Source organism: Zalophus californianus, chromosome 6, assembly GCF_009762305.2.
Source record: "Zalophus californianus isolate mZalCal1 chromosome 6, mZalCal1.pri.v2, whole genome shotgun sequence".
In the NCBI taxonomy this organism is placed as follows: Eukaryota; Metazoa; Chordata; class Mammalia; order Carnivora; family Otariidae; genus Zalophus; species Zalophus californianus.
The window spans coordinates 84,786,166-84,807,183 of NC_045600.1; the positions used below are offsets into that span (position 1 = coordinate 84,786,166).

Sequence of the window (21,018 nt, forward strand, 5' to 3'; positions counted from 1 at the left end):
ATAGGGTGGCTGGGTGATAGACAGTGTGGAGGGTATGTGCTATGGTGAGCACTGTGAATTGTGCAAGACTGTTGAATCACAGATCTGTACTTCTGAAACAAATAATGCAATATATGTTAAAAAAAAGAAGAAGAAGAAGATAGCAGGAGGGGAAGAATGGAGGGGAGTAAGTCGGAGGGGAAGATGAACCATGAGAGACGATGGACTCTGAAAAACAAACTGAGGGTTCTAGAGGGGAGGGGGGTGGGGTGATGGGTTAGCCGGGTGATGGGTATTAAAGAGGGCACATTCTGCGTGGAGCACTGGGTGTTATGCACAAACAATGAATCATGGAACACTACATCAAAAACTAATGATGTGACAAACCATGAGAGACGATGGACTCTGAAAAACAAACTGAGGTTTCTAGAGGGGAGGGGGTTGGGGGGATGGGTTAGCCTGGTGATGGGTATTAAAGAGGGCACGTTCTGTGTGGAGCACTGGGTGTTATGCACAAACAATGAACCATGGAACACTACATCAAAAACGAATGATGTATGGTGATTAACATAACAATAAAAATAAAAAAAACGAATGATGTAATGTATGGTGATTAACATAATAATAAAAAAAGAAAAGAAAAAATAAAAGCATATTATGCTCAAAAAAAAAAACATTTGATGAGGACTCTGACAAAAACTGTGGGAATATTAAATGAGTAAGTCACAGTCCTTAGCCTGTAGAACACGAGTGGCTCTCGGAAAGACTTCTCAAAGATGATGCTATTGAAAGAATACCTACATGAACAGAAATACATTAAGAGTAGACCTGTACAACTGGTGGAAAGTTTGGGATTGAATTAGTGATTAGGAAACTAACCAACCAAACACAGAGTCAAGATAACTTAAAGTCTGAATACTGCCATAACCAAAATTAAGATTAACATTACTGGAAAAATAGCACCTAACTAATAAGATAAGTAGAGAAAAAACTAAATCCCCATCTTCCATATTAGAAAGCCAACAAATTATGACTTAAAAAATTAAAAATTAATCAGCAGCAATATAGCATATTAGTTGGAGATATGGAGCTAAATACTGGAAGAATCAGGAAAAACTTCAAATTGAGTACTTCTGCAGAGTTGGAAACATGGCAAGGTGGGGAGGACAGAAAACTGTTCTTTTCTGTAATGAAGTGTAGAGAATCATTCAACTTTATATGTATAAATTGATTAAAAATAAAAAATAAATTTAAGGGGCGCCTGGGTGGCTCAGTCAGTTAAGCATCCGACTCTTGATTTTCGCTCAGGTCATGATCTCAGGGTTGTCAGATAGAGCCTTACGTTGGGCTCCGTGTTGGGCGTGGAGCCTGCTTAAGATTCTCTTTCTCCCTTTCTCTGACCACCTTCGCTTGCACGCTCTCTCTCTCTCTAAAAGAATAAAAAGTAAAAAATAAATTTAAAAAGCAACTTGTAAGGCATTTAAACGTGAAAAGTTGTTTTTTATGTTTTAAGTGAAAGAATTATAAAACAGCATATATGTATGATCCCATTTATATTTTAAAGAGTGTGCACACTGGGGTGCCTGGGTGACTCAGTCAGTTAAGCACCTGGCTCTTGGGATCGGCTCAGATCATGATCTCAGGATCCTGAAATCAAGCCCCGTGTCAGGCTCCATGCTCAGCGCAGAGTATGCTTGTCCCTCTCCCTTTGCTCCTTCCCTTGTGCTCTCTCTCTCTCCCTCCCTCTTGAATAAAGTCTTTTTTTTTTTTTTTTTTAAGATTTTATTTATTCTTGAGAGACAGAGAGAGAGGCAGAGGCAGAGGGAGAAGCAGGCTCCCCAAGGAGCAGGGAGCCCGATGCGGGACTTGATCCCAGGACCCCAGGATCATGACCCAAGCCAAAGGCAGACACCCAACCATCTGAGCCACCCAGGCGCCCTTGAATAAAGTCATAAAAAAAAAAAAGTGTGCACATTAATTACATATAGAAAAAACCTGAGTCATGTTTACCAACTATTAACATATTAACAATTATATTTCTATGTAATAGGATTGTTTTCTTGGGCAAGATTCCTCTTCTATAAATTTACTACAGCAAGTATAAATTTTTACAATAAGAAGAAAAACACTATTTTTAAAAGTTGAAAATTTTAACCCTTACATATATGGTCAAATAATTTTCGACAAGGGTGCCAAAACCCATTCCACAGGGAAAGGACAACCTTTATAACAAATGGTGTTGGGAAGCAAGACATTCACATGCAAAAGAATGAACCTGGACCCTCAATTTATACCATATACAAAAATTTACTGAAAATGGATCAAAGACCTAAATGTAAGAACTAAACTACAAAACTCTTAGAAGACTACAAAGGTAAAAAGCTTCATGACATTGGATTTGGCAATGATTTCTTGGATATAACACCAAAACAAAAGAAAAAAACAGACAAATTGGACTTTATAAAAATTTAAAAACTTTTGTGCATCAAAGGACATTATCAACAGAATGAAAAGAACATGGAATGAGAGAAAATATCTGCAAATCATATCTGATAAGGGGTTAACATCCAGAGTATATAAAGAACTACAACTCAACAACAAAATAACAAACAACATGATTTTAAAATGGGGCAAACAAAAGGTGGGGGTGCCTGGGTGGCTCAGTTGGTTAAGCGTCTGCCTTTGGTTCAGGTCATGATCCCAAGGTCCTGGGATAGAGTCCCGCATCCTCTCCCTCTGCCTCTACCCTAGCTTGTGCTCTCTCTCTCTCTCTCTCTCAAATAAATAGGTAAAAATCTTAAAATAAATAAATAAATAAATAGACAGATAGAACAGGCAAACAGGGACACCTGGTGGCTCAGTCAGTTAAGCCTCTGACTCTTGACCTCACCTCAGGTCTTGATCTGTGTCATGAGTTCAAGCCCTGTGTTGGTCTCCACGCTGAGCATGGAGCCTACTTAAACAAATAAATAAGTAGGCAAACAACTTGAATAGACATTTTTCCAATGAAAATATGCAAATGGTCAATAAGCACATGAAAAGATGCTCAACATCATTAATTATTAGGGAAATGCAAATCAAACCACTAACCACTTTATACCCATTAGAATGACAATTATAAACACACACACATACACACAAAATAACTGCTGGCAAAGGTGATGAGAAACCAAAACTTGTGCACTGCTGATGTTAATGTAAAATGGTGCAACCACTACAGAAAACAGTATTGGAGGTTCCCCCAAAACTAAAACGTAGAATTAAAATACAATCAAGCAATTCCACTTCTGAGTATATGCCCAAAAGAATCCAAAGTAAGGAGTCAAAAAGATATTTGCATACCAATGTTCAGAGCAGCATTATTCACAATAGCCGAGAGGTGGAAGCACCCAAATGTCCATCCCAAGTGACAGATGAATGGATAAACAAAATGTAGTACATACATACAATGGCATATTATTCAATCTCAAAAAGGAAGGAAATTCTCAAACACACCACAACATGAATGAGCCTTGAAGACATTATGCTAAGTGAAAGAAGCCAGTCACAAAAGGTCAAATATATGATTCCACTCTTAATAGGCACTTAGAGTAGGCAAATTCATAGAGACAGAAAAGTAGTTTCTGGTGGTTGCCACAGGCTGCAAGCACAGGATAACAGAGATTTATTGTTTACTGGGTACAGAATTTCATTTGGGGAAGATGAAAAAGTTCAGGTGGCGATGCATGCACAACAATGTTACTGTACTTAATGCCACTGAATTGTACACTTATAAATGGTTAAAATGTTAAATCTTATATGTATTTTACCACAATAAAAAACAATTTTTAAACGACTACTAGGTACCCCTCAGATATAACTACAAAAGCCAAGTAATTTTCACTGTCCCAATCTAAACTGCCAGGAACAAAGTGGTATCCTTTGTGGAGTCCTTCACAGAACACTGAAATAAATCTAAGAATACACCTGTTCCAATTAGAAACTGAACCCTAGGGAAAAAGCCCAGAGTCCTATAAGCTACTAAGGTATACTACACTGCTTCTAAAATGGCTCCCAATGATGGCCCATCTGATGCTTTTGATCACCGTCCCCCCCGTCGTGTGTAGGTGAATCTAGTGACTTGCCTCTACTGAATAGAATACAGCAAAAGTGATAGGAGGTCATTTCCCAGATGTATTATAAAAGATTGTGACGTCTACCTTGCTGACATTCTCTCTCTTTGGCTCTTCCCACTTGCTTACTCTGATGAAGCAAGCTGCCATGTTACCCCCAGGAAAGGCCCACATGGCAAAGAACTGAGGGCAGGCCCTGCTAGCAGAATTATATGGTTCCACTTATAATAGGTACCAACAGCAGAGAACTGAGGTCCTTGGTCCAACCATTCACAATGAACTGAATTATACCAACCATTGGACTAAGCTTGGAAACAGATCCTTCCCCAATTGAGCCATGTGAAAACTATAGCCTACCTTGACTGCAGCCTGTGATTGACCCTAAAACAGAGTACCTAGCTGAGTCAAAAACCAAAATCTTGACTTACAGACACTGTAAAAACAATAAATGTTTTTATTCTAAAACACTAAATTTTGGGTAATTTGTTATGCAGCAATACATAACTAATACACCAGACTTCAATGGCATAGGGCAATAGTTTCTCAAAATTGTACATGAACCACAGGTTCTTTCTGATTCCATGTACCGATTATATCTAAAAAAAATTAATGTAATTTGGCTGCAGTACCAATGCTGTCAAATAACTGGAATGCATTTTTTCAGTAACATAAGTTTATCAATCGACGCAAGAAAACTAGATACTGCAAGAAAAAAATTAAATTCCTCCTTGACGATATCCTTAATGACCTAAAATAAGGAGTAAATAGCATACTAATAAATTCAGAAAATGACTCTAAATGTGGAGGTGTTGTCAAAACAGACCCAAAGATGATGAAAATATGGACAAAACATACTAAATGGAGATGCAACTTGCCAAAAAACATGTGGTAAAAAAATCAATGGAAACATCTGCTAGATAGAAAAAGATCGAGAAGCAAGTAGCCAACAAATTAATAACACTGACAATCCCCTAGATTATAAATCCCTTGAAGATGAAGACCATATCATAATCACATATCCTCTGCCATAATCAAAAAAATATAAACTTTGCAGTTAATCAATAGATAGTTGATGAAGTTAATTGATGAGCTGAAAATGAGACATCAAGCTATAATTTAAAGGTCATATAGATTCACATACACAAATATAACAGAAAGATGAGAGGAAAAGGAAAAATATAGGGAAAATGAAAATAAGAATAAGAGGCACAATGGCAAATGGATAAAAAAATTGTATAAGAATTCCATAAACATAAGCCAAACCAAACCACACGTAATGAAGAGAACTCCCTGTAAGAGAAATTAACATAATACTGCCTTGTGTTTATTGTCTTCTAACTCCAGGGACTTCTCACAAAATAAACATTAAGACCAGACTACCTAGATTCAAGTCCTGGCTGTGTAATCTAAGGCCCACTACTTAACTTTTTTGGGCCTCAATTTCCTCATCCATAAAAAAGAGATAACAATGGTGGCTATCTAAGGATTAAAAATGATAATATATGATATATGTGAAGTGTTTATTTATCATACTGCCTGGCACAATAAGTATGCTCAGTAAATGGTTGTCACTCCTTAGTAAACTATTTCGTATGCTTCTTAACCAAAAGAAGGAGAAATCGTCATATCCACAGACATACTACTGTCCAAAACAGTATACTGCTTGTATGCTTGAATGCTGATGAAAAGAAATTATGTTTGCATGGAGGCCCTGAATTTAAACCTATTATACAACTACTACTTATAAAATTCAAATAAAAACGTTTTTATCAGCAAGAGAAAATTATTACTCTACAACTATGATTACAAATTAAATTACAGCATTTGCATTGTTATAATTTTGCTTTTAAAGTTAATAGAAAAATTAGCTGATCAAAAAGGGAATAAAAATAAACCAATGACACCTACTATTTCTAGATTGGCAACAGTATAAATTAGTTCCTAAATGTGTCTTGACTTGAAGCAAATTTTGAGAACCCGCCCACATGAAGGAAGGAAGCATTATCATAGTGACTATCAAAGAAGAAATTATTTAAAAATAAAAACTTAAAGACTCTCATATGCTGCTGGTAGGAATGTACTTTGGAAAATAGTTCTATATTATAAAGCTGAAAATATGCATACCCCATGACCCAACAACTCGTCTCCCAGGTATATATCCTAAAAACACTCTTCTCTCATGTGCACCAGGAAATATACACAAATATGTTCATAGCCACATCATCCATAAACACCAAAACTAAAAGCAACCCAAATGTCCAGCAAGAGAAGAATGGATAAAGTGTAGTATATTCATAGAGTAAAAAAAAAAAAAAAAAAGTATTAGTTTCTTACTGCTATTCTAGCAAATTACTACAAATTTAGTGGCAAAACAACACAAATTTATAATCTTATCTAGAGATCAGAAGTCCAGGATTCTAATGGGGATAAAATCAAGGTGTCAGCAAGGCTATGCTCCTTCTGGAGGCTATCGCAGAGAATCCCTTTTCCAATTTCTAGAAGCTGCCTGGATGCTTTGGCTCATGGCCCCATCCTCCATGTTCTGAGCTAGTAGTGTAGCATCTTCAAATTTCTCTCTCTGACCTTTGCTTCCATCATCACAGCTCTTTATATATGCTTCCCTCTTATAAGGTCCCTTGTGATTACACTGAACCAACCTGGATAATCAGGAATAATCTTCCCACCTCAAAAGCCTTAATTTAATCACACCTGTGAAGTCCCTTCCGCCATATAAGGTACACATTCACAGTCTGCAGGGGATTAGGGCATGAATATCTCTGAGGGACTATTTTCTACCTACCACAAAAACTGTACTGAAATGAAAATGAAGAAACTCCTGCAACACTGAACTACAGGAACAAATTAAACAACATTGAAAAAAAATCAAGCAAGACAAAAATATACATACAATATAAACCCTTTGATATAAAGTTCAAAAATAAGTAAAACTAAATTATGTTAAATAGGGATGCAAACATAGGTAGTAAGTCTATAAAGAAAACCACAGATACGATTTTTCACAAAAATCACAAGAATAGATTCCTTTGGGGCAAAGGGGGATAAGATCAGGAAGGGGCTTCTGAGATGCAGGTAATGTTTTATTTCTCAACCATGTAATTATTTGTTAAACTGAAAACTAAGTTTTATGTAGTCTGTGATTGATATGTCTTATAATAAGAACAGTAACAGATAACAGTCATATGAACCAGAGGCAAGGATGGCCAGAACAGAAAAGATTAGGCAACAACCATCTAGCAGTGTGACAAACCAGCAAGAGACTGTTCCATCCGTGCAATGGTGAAAAGCCAGTTAACCTGTGAGTTGGGCATAGGGCAGAAATCTAGGTTCACAATAAAGAAACAAGCTTAGAAACATATACACAATTTACAAGGTCTTCCTAATAGACTATAAATTTCTTGAGGTCAAAAGCAGAATTCTTCTCATCTTTGTACTTAGTACTTACTGTAATACCAACCACAGAACAATCTTTCTAATAAATGTTTAATTACTGGAAGAATGAATGAAACTTCTTTCACCTCCTATAGAGCTGACTGAAATTAAGTCATCCTCCAGCAAATAACTGAGAGTTGATTTGAAAATACAACATACAGTCATTCAATAAATTGCTATGAATACACAGAAGAGGAGAGAGAAGAATAATGCAGGTTTTGCCCTCAATGAGTTTCATCAAGGAAAGAAGAAAATGTAAACAAATTATTCTTTGAAATAGAATACATAATACAAAAACAGAAATTAACATTAATCTCTGGATTTAAAAAGTAAAAAATATAAAAAGTTAATCAACATCAAATTGTATGAGCCAAGTACATATGACACATCAGAACTGCGGGAGGTTTACACGGGCTAGGATGATCGCACCAAGTTTCTTAAAGGAGGTGGACAAGATTTAAATGGTTCAGTAGATTGTAAAATAGCCACAAATTGCTCCCAGTCCTGTATACACATCTCTTTACATTGTGACCTTGCTTCATCTCCCATCAAGAGGTAGTTTCTTGGGGGCGCCTGGGTGGCTCAGTTGTTAAGCATCTGCCTTTGGCTCGGGTCATGGTCCTAGGGTCCTGGGATCGAGCCCCACATCGGGCTCCCTGCTCAGCGGGAGGCCTGCTTCTCCCTCTCCCACTCCCCCTGCCTGTGCTCCCTCTCTTGCTGTGTCCCTCTCTGTCAAGTAAATAAATAAAATCTTTAAAAAAAAAAAAAAAAAAGAGGTAGTTTCTTTCTCCATCTTAGAAACTGGGCTTGGCCCTGTGACTTGCTTTGATCAATGGACATTAGCAAACATGACCAGAAACGAAAAGCACGTAAGCACTGAACTTGCCCTCTTTTGCTGGTTTTGGAACCTAGATTGTGAAGAAACCCAAGATAGCTGACTGCCTCACATAAGTGAGCCAAGACAACACCAAAAAAAGAACCATTCATCTGGGCCCAAACTGCCAATCCACCAAATAGTTAACAAATTGTTGTTGTAGCCTCTAAACTTTGGGATGGTTTGTTTGAAGGCAAAAGCTAACTGAGGAGCTAAGCAAAGGCACAGAAGAGGAAATGAACACAACATACAAGTGCATGGGAAAAATGAATGTGTACGTTAGTCTAAATGGACTAAGATTTGTCTAAAAAAGTTCTGATCATAAAGAAAGAACACATAGGAGTGAAAGGTAAAGTTCAGACTAAAAATCAGGCTAGGAAGAAAATGAACTCATTCTATTTCAGTAGACAAAAGGGAGCCACTGAAGGACTTCAGAGAATGGGGAGGATATAAAGCAAGAGGAAAGGAAGTCCAGTTAGAACTACTATTATCTAGATACACTAAAGTAATAAAATTTTCCCATTTGGAGGGGACGCTAGATAATTCACAAAATAAAAACAGTGTGGTTTTTATAAGTAGTGCCATATATAGTTTATGTTAGATTCTGCTCTAATAGAAAAACAGGAAAATTATTTTAAAGATTTATTTATTTGAGAGAGAGAGAGAGACCTCACACACGTGAGTGCCCATGAGCAGGGGCAGCAGCAGAGGGTGAAGGAGACAAGCAGACTGCCCACTAAGTGGGGATCCCAACTCGGGGCTCAATCCCAGTACCCTGAGATCATGATCTGAGCCAAAATCAAGAGTCGGGTGCTTAACCAACTGTGCCTCAGGAAAATTATTTTTACCTACAATTTTAATCCCAATGGAAAGAATGCTAGCATTAATCATCAGAAGAGCTTATGACATGTCTAAAGGGTATAGAAGATATTTTTGAAACTATATTTGGGCATAAAGGTAATACATAGATTTCTAATGACAGCATAGCTGTGAAATATGACTCCTCTTTGTTTGAGATTTAAATATACTCACCAGACCACTGCAGTTCCTGGCCACAATAAAGTAATAGGGACCAGATTTACCCTCCCACCTTCAACAACTAGAAAAAAGGACAATGGATTTTAGACACTATAGAAAACAGGCACTACAGAACAGGGATCCATGAGAAAAGGGAAATAAATAAGGCAAGCCTTACAATTGCCCCCAACTCACCACTTGGGAGGGAATTTCCAGGCCGCAGCACAGGAATGGGGAAACCAAACAGAGCCCAACAGTCTCACTGAGTTGAGGAGACAAAATTCAGAGTTCTGGGGAAGTCAAACAGGACAAAACACTGGAAAGGAGAGATCAGCACAATGAGCTGTGGCTATCTAAAGAGGACTGATTCCCCTTGAGACTCTGGTTGAGTACTTAAAAGTGTATGTGTGTAAGGAAGTGAAGTGATCAAAGTCAGGTTCAAATTACTGGAAAGGGGCAGGCAGAACAATCTCTGATGCTCAAATAAGGCCGCAAATAGTTTGCATACTCACCAGACAGGGTGAAAAAGACCTTCAAAAACATCCAGGACCTTGAATGCATCAAACTATCTTCAATTAACTTAACTGTATCCCAAAATCAACCCCAAAAATATTTAAAGGAATTAAAAAAATATTCTAGCACATAACAATGTAAAATCATAATGCCTAGCACTCAAATTACCAGGGATGCAAATAAGGAGAAATATCAGTCAATAAAAACAGACCCAAGTCAAAGCAATCTTGAGAAAGAAAAACAAAGATGGAGGTATCACAATCCCAGATTTCAAGATCTACTACAAAGCTATAATAATCAAAACAGTGTGGTATTGGCACAAAAACAGACACACAGATCAGTGAAACAAAACCCAGAAATAAAATCAACATTTATGGTCAATTAATCTACAACAAAATGAGCAAGATTATACAATGGAGAAAAGACGGTCTCTTTAGTACATGGTGCTGGGAAAACTAGACAGCTACATGCAAAAGAATGAAACTGGACCACTTTCTTATACCATACACAAAAATGAACTCAAAATAGATTAAAGACTTCACTGTGAGACCTGAAACCATAAAATTCCTAGAAGAAAACATAGGCAGTAAGCTCTCTGACATTGGCCTTAGCAACATTTTTCTAGAGAGGTCTGTGGAGGAAGGGAACAGGAAATAAACTATTCAGACTACACCAAAATAAAACGCTTTTGCACAGTAAAGGAAACCATCAACAAAACGAAAAGGTAACCAACTGAATGGGAGAAGATATTTGCAATTGATATATGTGATAAGGAGTTAATATCCAAAATATATACAGAATTTAGACAACTCAATGGCAAAAAACTCCAAATAATCCAATTTAAAAATGGGCAGAGGCCCTAAATAGACATTTTTCCAGAGAAGACATGCAGATGGCCAACATACACATGAAAAGATGTTCAACATCATTAATTATTAGGGAAATGCAAATTAAAACCACAATGAGGTATCACCTTATACCTGTCAGAATGGCTAGCATCAGAAAGATAAGAATAGGGATGCCTGGGTGGCTCAGTCATTAAGCATCTGCCTTTGGCTCAGGTCATGATCCCAGGGTCCTGGGATCAAGCCCCGCATCGGGCTCCCTGCTCGGCGGGAAGCCTGCTTCTCCCTCTCCCCGGCTTGTGTTCCTGCTCTCACTATCTCTCTCTCTGTCAAATAAATAAATAAAATATTTTTTAAAAGATAAGAAATAACAAGTGGAATAATAACTGGAAAGGGGCAGGCAGAACAATCTCTGATGCTCAAACAAGGATGTGGAGAAAAAGGAATCCTCTTAAATGACTGGTGTAATGCAAATAGGTACAGCCACTGTGGAAAACAGTATGGACATTCCTCAAAACACTAAAACTAGAAATACCATACGATGCACTAATTCCACTACTAGGTATCTACCCCCCCCAAAAAAACATTAATTCAAATAGATATATGCACCCACATGTTTACTGAAGCATTACTTACAAAAGCCAAGATACAGAAGCAAACTAAGTGTCCATCAAGAGATGAATGAATAAAGAAGAACTTATATATATGGAATAATATGGAATGCGGAATATTACTCAATCATAAAAGAATGAGATCTTGCCATCTGTGACAACATGGATAGACCTAGAGGGTATTATGCTAAGTGAAATAAGTCAGACAGAGAAAGACTAATACCATATTTCACTTACATGTGGAATCTTAAAAAAAAAAAAAACAACAGGTAACTAAAAAAATCAGACCCACAAAAACAAAGAACAAACTGCTGGTTGTCACAGGGGAGGGCAGTGGTGGGATGGGCAAAATGTATGAAGGGGAGTTGAGAGGTATAGGCTTCTAGTAATGGAATTAATAAGTCATGGAGATGAAAGGTTAAACATAGGAAATATAGTCAATGGTACTGTAATAGCATTGTATGGTAAGAGATGGAAGATACACTTGTGGTGAGCATAGCATAACTCTAGACTTGTTTTAGCACTATGTTGTACACACCTGAAACTAATGTAACTTTGTGTATCAGTTATACTTCAAGAAAAAGGAAGGAAAGAGGGAGGGACGGAGGGAGGGAAGGAAGGAGAGAAGGAAGGAGGGAAGAAAGGAAGGGAGGGAATTAAGGAAGAAAGGAAGAAAGGGAGAAAGAAAGAAAAAAAGAGAAAAAAGAAAGGAAGGAAGGGTGAAAGAAAGAAAAGAAAGAAAAAGAAAAGTAAAAACAGACCCAGAAAAGATACAGATGATAGAACTGGCAGACAAGGAATTCTAGACATGAAAAGTAGATTATCTGAGATAAAAAACAAACAAACAAAAAAAACCCCAACGCTGTATAGGATTAACACCAGATTAGCTACCGTACAAAAAGGGATTAGTGAACTTCAAGAAAGAGGAAAAAACTACCCAAAATTAAACATATAGAGAAAAAGAAACCAAACCAACACAGCATCAGTTAGCTACCCGCTAACATCAAAAAGCCTAACATACATGTAACTGGAGTCCCAGAAGGAAAGAACAGATTGTTTACACTTTTACTTTGTTGTCAGTTACTGTAACCATACTGTCTTATACAAAGTTTCTCTCCACTTTTAGCAGATATTTTAATTCCTGGATACACTTATTGGGCCCAGAAAGAGTCCATGCTTAAGGGGAAAAAAATCTAAAGAGGAATGTCTTAAATCTTTTCAAATTTGATGAAAACTATAAATATACCAAACACCCGCTATTATTAAAATGAAAGATCAGATGCTTTCAAAGTAATCATGATTTATTATGTAAATAATATTTAGAATACATAATCTATATTCCAAAATAGATAAATATAGTTAGATGCAGAGTGGCTACCTCATATATCTCAAAAGTCAAAATAATGTATTTTTCACATTATAAAAAATAATCTCAATTATGTATTTAAACAAGCTGAGATACAGACACAAATTTTCAGAGACTACACAACAGGTAAGTTTTCAAGACATCTAATAATATTAATGTAAACAAAAGAAATAAGAGTCAAGAATTGGATAAAACCCATGGGATTTTGTTTTTGTTTTACCCCACAGGTTTTAGCAAGAGCCTCTCTAAAGAGTTATTAAAAGTGATGACGATTTGTGAATAACCCTATTTGCTAATAGCAAAAGGAAAGGAACATTTAGTAACCACCCATACTTCAAATGTTCCTTCTAAACTTTTACAGGAGGTAAATTACACTTCCAGCAGCATGGAATCTTTCTGGGTTCAATAAATATATTCAAGAAAGTAAAGTATCTATTTTAAAGAGAAACTTTACAAGTCAGTATGGTTACAGTTACTGACAACAGGATAAAAATGTAAACAATCTAGTTCTATTCTCCCTGACTACAACACTAACAACTATAGAAAGTACAGTGTAACTTAGATGTCCAGATTGTAATGAAAACACTCAACAAGACCATTCCTTGGGTAAAATCTTCTGTAACCGTATCAACCAAACAAAGCATTATATCTATGATCTTCCCACTACGACAAAGGAAAAAATATCAATACAGAAAACTTCCCTGTAATGATCTCCATTGTTAATTATACTTTAAGTATATTAATTTCTCCTTTTAAAAATGCAAAACTGAGGTGAAAAGTGATTAAGTAATCTAAGGTCCTATGATATGTTACAGTAGAAATGATAATACATTCAAATCTCATCTTGATGCATAATTAAGTTTATATTCATTTATTTTGTAAGCACTTATTAAAGAGGTTAATGGCTCTATTAACCTTATTTTCTAATCCAAAATTAGGTGCCAGCATATGATAAGGGATTTTTTTTCTGATAAATGCATTATATATTTTAAACTTATAAAGATATTCAAATTATCCTAATTACTTATACATTTATTTTTTTTAAGATTTTTATTTATTTATTTGACAGAGAGAGACACAGAGAGAGAGGGAACACAAGCAGGGGGAGTGGGAAAGGGAGAAGCAGGCTTCCCGCTGAGAGGGGAGTCTAATGTGGGGCTCGATCCCAGGACCCTGGGATCATGACCTGAGCCGAAGGCAGATGTGCTTAACGACTGAGCCACCCAGGCGCCCCTACTTATACATTTAATAACTCACCTATAAACTGCTAGATTCTAGCTAAGAGAATTCTCTACTTACCTGGAAGACCTTTCTTATAACCATACATACCCTCCTACTGGTAATGCCTAGTCCTAATTTCTGAAGTTCAAGCAGAGAATGTGAAACATAACAGGGATTCTGTCAATACTCAAGCAATTAAAGCCTGGGAGAACCCAAAGTAGAAACTCACATTGGAGGAAGACATGGACTCTGTAGGACCAATTTTTTCAAAGTGTTCTGGCATTCTGATTTTGTCTGAAGCTGTTTCAAAAGTTGTGTGAGCATTTTCTTATTAAAATTTTTTATTAAAAATTTAATTATTAAAAATATTATTTATTATTTTAAATTATTTAACTGCTTACACCTTTAATATTATCTACTAACCTCTGAATCTGGTAGAGAATGTAGAATAAACTGTGGGTGACAAAACAGAGGACTACTTCCCTGAACCCACTTCCGAGACTGTTAGGTCTGTCTGTAAATACGTTCATGCATTTCCCTTCATGATGCTTGGAACACCTGTAATTCCTTACTCTACAACAGATTGCCCTCCCTATATTGTAAGCTCCAAAAGTGACATCATTTTTGTCCTTTTCGCTGCCAAATCTCTAACCCCTAGCATAGTAACACAGTAGATGCTTAACAAATATTTAATGAACGAATGGATAAAGCTATTAAAATAGTTCTAAGGAGAGATAATGAGGTGCAGAGAGACTACTACATTAAGGTGGTAGCAAGGGAAATGAAAAGGAGAGATTTTGTGCAAGTAGAACCAGGGGAAAGAGGAAGCCAAAACATATACACATAATGAGATTTTTGAGTTTGGGTGACTGATTAAATAGTAATACCTTCGTTTGTAAAATTAAAGCACTTGAAAGAGGGCTGACTCTTGTCTTGGACATGTTGAATTTTTTAAGTGCTAAATAAATGTAGCAGAATTGAAGTCCTAATCTAGTTTACTATCTACCATACAAATTAGTTTCCAGATGATTTTTTCAAATCAAATTTCATGAGAGGCAGGAGTCTCTTTAGCTATTCATTTTTTCCTATGTCCTCCCCCTCATCTCTCCTTTCTTGGCCATTGGGAAATGTTGATAAAACCATTTTTGAAGTATTTTAGAAACTGAAGCCCTTAGTGGATCAAAGAAAAAAGGAAAGAGGGGCTTCCCAAACTTAATACATAATATGCAACACAAGCGGAAAACTGTCAGACAAAATACAGTATTTAGATAAACAAGCGAAACGATGCAAAATCACTTTTTAAAAAAGGCAATTACCTAGAAACTGCAGAAAGAAAAAAAGACAAGGATAAAAGGAAGCAACGCAAGTGTCCATCCATAGATGGATGAAGAAAAAGTGGTATATACACATGATAGAATATTATTCAGCCATAAAAAAGAATGAGATCTTGCCATTTGTGACAACATGGATGGACCTAGGGAGTATTTTGCTAAGTGAAATAATTCAGACAGAAAAGGATAAATACCATATGATTTCACTTATATGTGGAATCCAAAAACCAAAACAAACAAATAAACAAAAAAGCATTAACAGACCCATAAATACAAAGAACAAAGTGATGATTGCCACATGGGGGACGGGCAAAATGGGTGAAGGGGAGTGGGAGGTATAGGCTTCCAGTTATGGAATAAGTCATGGGAAAAAAGGTTCAGCATAGGGAATACAGTGAATGGTACTGTAATAGCATCGTATGGTGACAGATGGTAGCTACACTTGTGGTGAGCACAAGATAACATATAGAGTTGTGTACATATGAAACTAATGTAACATTGTATATCAACTACATATGTCAATGAATAAACAAAACAAAATAATGATAAAAAGCATTTTGGTAGAAACACATACAATGGCAAGTAAGTTTTCTAATTCAAACATTTAAAAATACTGATTCTTATTTACAATAAAGATGCAAATTTTCTGTAAAAAAAAAATACTGATGCTTAAAACAAGGTTAGGTTAAATCTTGACAGCTTACCAGAGGGAGCCAAGAAGCTACCACCCCCCCTTCTTCAGAAAACACTAAAACACCTCAGATTCTTTTCAAAGAACACTTCATTTTTTTACCATGGGAAGCTTTACTCTAATCAAAGTGAAAGCAAATTTCATAATACAATAAAAAGGAACTATCAACATCCCAAAACATCAAGAATCTTATCTACAAAGGTAAAACAAAACATGGGGAAAATTTCAGAATGTTTGCAAAAGTTTACAAGTACTGTATGTTCAATTAAGAATCAAGAACATATAAAATAGACTTTTTTATAGCGCCTGGGTGGCTCAGTCAGTTAAGCGACTGCCTTTGGCTCAGGTCTTGGTCTCAGAATCCTGCGATTGAGCCCCGCCATCAGGCTCCCTGCTCGGCAGGAAGCCTGCTTCTCCCTTTCCCACTCCTCCTGCTTGTGTTCCCTCTCTTGCTGTCTCTCTGTCAAATAAATAAATAGAAAATCTTAAAAAAAAAGAACATATAAAATAATTACAAAAAGAAGAATAATTATGTCTACCATAGTCATATAAAATAAATAAATATATACCAAGAAATCTGCTTAAAAAATCACCTGTTTAAAAGATGAAATGGTCTGGCAAAATTGACATTCACATTATGTACATAATTTAATTTCAATCTGTATTTTGATGACTTTTGTTTTTTAAAGTAATCTCTAGACCCAACATGGGGCTCAAACTCACAACCCCGAGATCAAGAGTCACATGCTCTTTGGGGTGCCTGGGTGGCTCAGATGGTTAAGCGTCTGCCTTCGGCTCAGGTCATGATCCCAGGGTCCCAGGATCAAGCCCCACGTTGGGCTCCTGGCTCAGTGGGAAGCCTGGTTCTCCCTCTCCCTCTGCCTCTCTCCCTGCTCACGCTCTCTCTCTCTGTATCTCAAATGAATGAAGTATTAAAAAAAAAAAAGAGTCACATGTTCTACCAGCTGAAAATTCAGTTCTAAAAAACCTCAACTTTTTCATATAGACTTAAAGGCTCTCATATCAAACATGGAAATAAGACATTTAACCTGAAACACTGAGTATTTTATAGAATAAAAGCTATAAAAGTATTTTCAGCACAAGGATTCTAGCCACTAAAGCCTGGGGGGTGGGGAATCTACCACCGCCATCACTATTGTTTACAATATACTGAATAACAAAAATGTTTAATTTCAAAAATTTAAAAATATTGAAGATGTCCTGCAATATTACTAATCAAATAAACTGACAAACCTCCAGCTATATTTTGAGTGTTTCTCAAAAAACCTCAAAAAGAGCAAAAAGAAAAAAAATATATTACTAGAATATTTTTGAGTAACACATGCTCAAATTGTTTTTTTTAAGGATTTATTTTAAAGTTTTATTAAAGTAATCTCTAGACCAACATGGGGCTCAAACTCATGACCCTGAGATCAAGAGTTGCATTTTTTCCCACTGAGCCAGCCAGGTACCCCATATGCTCAAATGGTAAAGTTGCTTACCACATGTCTATAAAATAATTTTCTTTTCTTTCTTTCTTTCTTTCTTTCTTTCTTTCTTTTTTTTTTTTTTTTTTTTGAGACAGCACAAGTGGGAGAGGGGCAGAGGGAGTGGGAGAAAGAGAATCTTAAACAGGCATGGAGCCTGTTTCTCAGTGTGGAGCCTGACACAGGGCTGGATCTCATGACCCTGAGGATCACGACCTGAGCTTAAATCAAGAGTAGGAAGTTTCACTGACTGAGCCACCCAGGCACCCCTAAAGAATTTTTCTATAGGAGTTTTTTTTTAAGTGGGGAAGGAAGTAAGCTACATTCTCCATTAATTCTCAAAGCCTGTTTTATTTTGTGAATCAATTCAGCCCACACTAGTTCAATATGGTCATTAAACCTTTTCCCTTATGTATTTTTTTTTTAAGGCAACAAACATTCATTAACTCACAGAGTTTCTGAGGATTAGGAATCTAAGAGTGTCTTGGTTGGGTGACTCCAGGTCAAAGTCTCTCTCGAATGGCAGTCAAGTTCTCATCTCTATATATTACTTTTTAAAGTTATAAAACAAAGAACTGACTGCCCCTGCCAAAGTTAAATTCCATGATCATAGTGAACTCAGCTCCATAACATTCGTTTACATTGAAAAACCAACAATCTATCACTAATTCTCACATTTTAGTGCATTTTTTTATGTAAAATACCTTCAAAATTGTCTAAATTATACAAACTTCACTTCCAACACTACATTTAAAGATATTTGAAGTCCTACATAATTGAGTTCAATTTGCTAAAGCAAATGAGCCTAATCTCATGAAGATTTCCTAAGGCATTAAAATAATCAGTATTTTTTAAAGTCAAAAAAGACACAAAATCTGAAGTCCTATGCAGTACAATAGAGAATTCACTAAGTTATGTATTAACCATAGTACAAGATAATGAGTGAGATATATTATTCTTAGCCCCCTACTGAAGATCAAATTTGTTTCAATTTAATATTAGAAGTTAAGTTAAAGAAGCTTAGGGACTTCAATTTCCTTTATATGTCTAACACTGAAAGAGGAAAAACATTTCTTAATATTCTATCATAAAGGAAAAGTGCTAGAGAAACTTTCCTTCATAACCATGCTTCAAACATCGCTTTCAGTGCCTTGATAAAAATGTATCATACAGGAAAACATAAGCATCTAAATTAAATATTCCTTTTGGTATCTTTTCAATTTGATAGACTGCAATATGCCATGGAAGTCCTTATTATTTGAAAAATTTCTAGAGTTAATATTAATTCTTCAAGATTATTCATATTACTAATATTTGTCATCATTACTTCTTTATAAGAAATACATGGCGTTCAATTTCCTCAATACTCTAAAATCAATCTCCTGTTTCCCCTTTCCCCAAAACAGAACGTTACTCTATTCTATTTAGCCAAAAGAAAACAGCAAACACATCTTTGTGGTCTATTCTGGGAAATCAGTGTTTAGAAACCAATGCAACTGTTATTAAGTAAGGGCTCAGAACCAAACACTGTAACAAAACACACTGAGTGGATCCTCCCTGTATATGTACATGCGCCCATTCATAATAATGTGATCCTCATATATGCATACAAAATCTCAATTTCTACTGAATACCAGAACATCTTTACATAACACACAGGTTATAAGAAAACTGCCCTCTCTAATGTTCAAAGAAAGAACAATTTCTTAAAGCTAAGGATGAGAAGAGTTAATACCGGGATTGCTGCCACCTATCAACTTTAATTCAAAGCAAAGTACAACTCAATGTCATTTTTACCTCTAATGCTGCCACGCTGAAACAAAATTAACTTCACTGTGCCATAAAGTATCCTGGCATCCCAGTGGATTATTTACTTCCCTGATTTGACATTACATATGTGTGGAGTCTTTTGTCCCTCACATCATCTTAGTCAAGGCAAATGACGGGCAAATCCCTCAGGTCATTACTTCGAACCTTAAGTACCAAAAAGTCATGGCCTTCATCGTCGTTACCACACAGCGAACACTGTACAGTCCCATGCCCCCTTCTATTATATTTGGGGAAGCGGGGTGCGAAAGAAGCGCTCGGTGTATCCTGAGAATCCTCTGTGTTCAGTCCTGGTACCAGAAACAGCATGAATACAAGTAATATGTGGGTCACCCACAGAGAGAGAAACAGACGAAGCTTCGTGACCCTCCAAGTTCAGTGAAGACACCAAAAGCTTCTCGGGAAACCGGGCACAAGCCTTCGGGGAAAGGGGGGGCAGAAGCAGAAGGTCTCCGAGGTGGAGTGACTAGATCTGGCACAAGCCCAGGGCGTGGGCAGCGACCGAGGAGTCTCTCGTACCCTTCCCCTCCGCACCAGGGTCGGTCACTCCGCTAGGGGTGCAGCCGGAGGAGGGGGTCAGGACTGGGGGAGGGCGGGGCCCGGGGCACCCCAGCAGTGTCCTGGGGGTTCGGGGGGGTGTGTCCTACCTGGGCCGTGGCGGACGCAGGGATTTCGGGCGGAGGGCTCGGATCCAGCTCAGGGCCAGGACCCGCAGAGATCAACCCTCAGCAGGTGGGACCGCCGCCGCCTGCCCATCCCCCGCCGCCAACTGCGGCGGGACCCGAGCGCGGCTTCGAGGGCCGGCCGGCTTGGTAGTCCCCTCGGGTACCGTCCGCGTTTACTGGCGGCGGCGGCGGCTGCTGTTAATGCTGCTGCTGGCCGCCCCCAGCCGCTGCTCTTGTGCCAGCCCCCGTTCCTCCTCCTGCCGCCGCCGCCGCCGCCTCGTCCCCACCGCTCCCATCGCCGCTGCGGCGACTACTGCAGCGCCCGCTGACCCGACCCGACGTTATTCTCCCCCTTCGCAACCCGGCACAGCCTAGCCCACCTGCCCTCCCAGTACGCACGCCCACCTCTCCGCCACAGGTGCTGATTGGAGAGCGCGTCCCGGGTCCGCCACGTCGGTTGGCTGGTCCCATTGCCTATCACGAAGTGGGCGGAGAGTCAGGCCGGGAGCGTCTCCGCCCCCCACCGGAGAATTGCCGCTATCTTCAGGTTTGCCTGAGAGGGCGAGTTACCGGGAAAGGAGCATCACAATGGCAGCGCGCATGTGCGCAGGAATTCTGGGCCTTGTAGTTCCAGCAACAGCCGCAACTGCCCGCCGGTCCGGAGTCGAGAAGTAGAGCTTCTGAGACTAGTGGTTGAGGCACAGTGGTGTCCTCCTAGCTCAGTAGTTAACTTGCTTATAGGGGCATGATTGTGACCCCAGGATTGGGCTTTTTGGAAGAAAATCCGAAATGCGTTGTTACATTACGAATTTACACACTGAGACAGTCACGAAGAAGGGCCCCAAATCGTGAGGCCCTACCATGCCACCTCCTCAGAACCGGAGCTGCCAGGATCTGACAAACTGGCGCTGTCCCCAGAACCGCCTGACATGAAGCTAATCACTAGGGAGAGGCCTAAAGGTATAAGGAGGAAAGGGGACGGAGACATCCAGAAAAGAATACCAGCCTGGAGCCCGAAGTATCCTTACG

At 38.1% G+C, this 21,018-nt stretch overlaps 1 protein-coding gene across 7 annotated transcripts in view; it reads right to left on the bottom strand.

Annotated features, from left to right (window-relative positions):
* TTBK2 (tau tubulin kinase 2) overlaps nt 1-20,490 on the bottom strand; it is a 155,331-nt gene extending 134,841 nt beyond the window's left edge. For 2 of the 7 annotated variants that reach the window (XR_003515711.2, XM_027570400.2), the window contains exon 1: nt 19,972-20,337. The gene's annotated coding sequence lies outside the window, so the exon portion shown is untranslated. Of the gene's footprint in view, nt 1-1,321; nt 1,342-19,294; nt 19,415-19,971; nt 20,339-20,394 lie in introns of those variants that run through there. The other 5 variants (XM_027570402.2, XM_027570405.2, XM_027570404.2 and 2 more) reach the window with 5 other exon arrangements.
* Nucleotides 20,491-21,018: the final 528 nt, after the last annotated feature.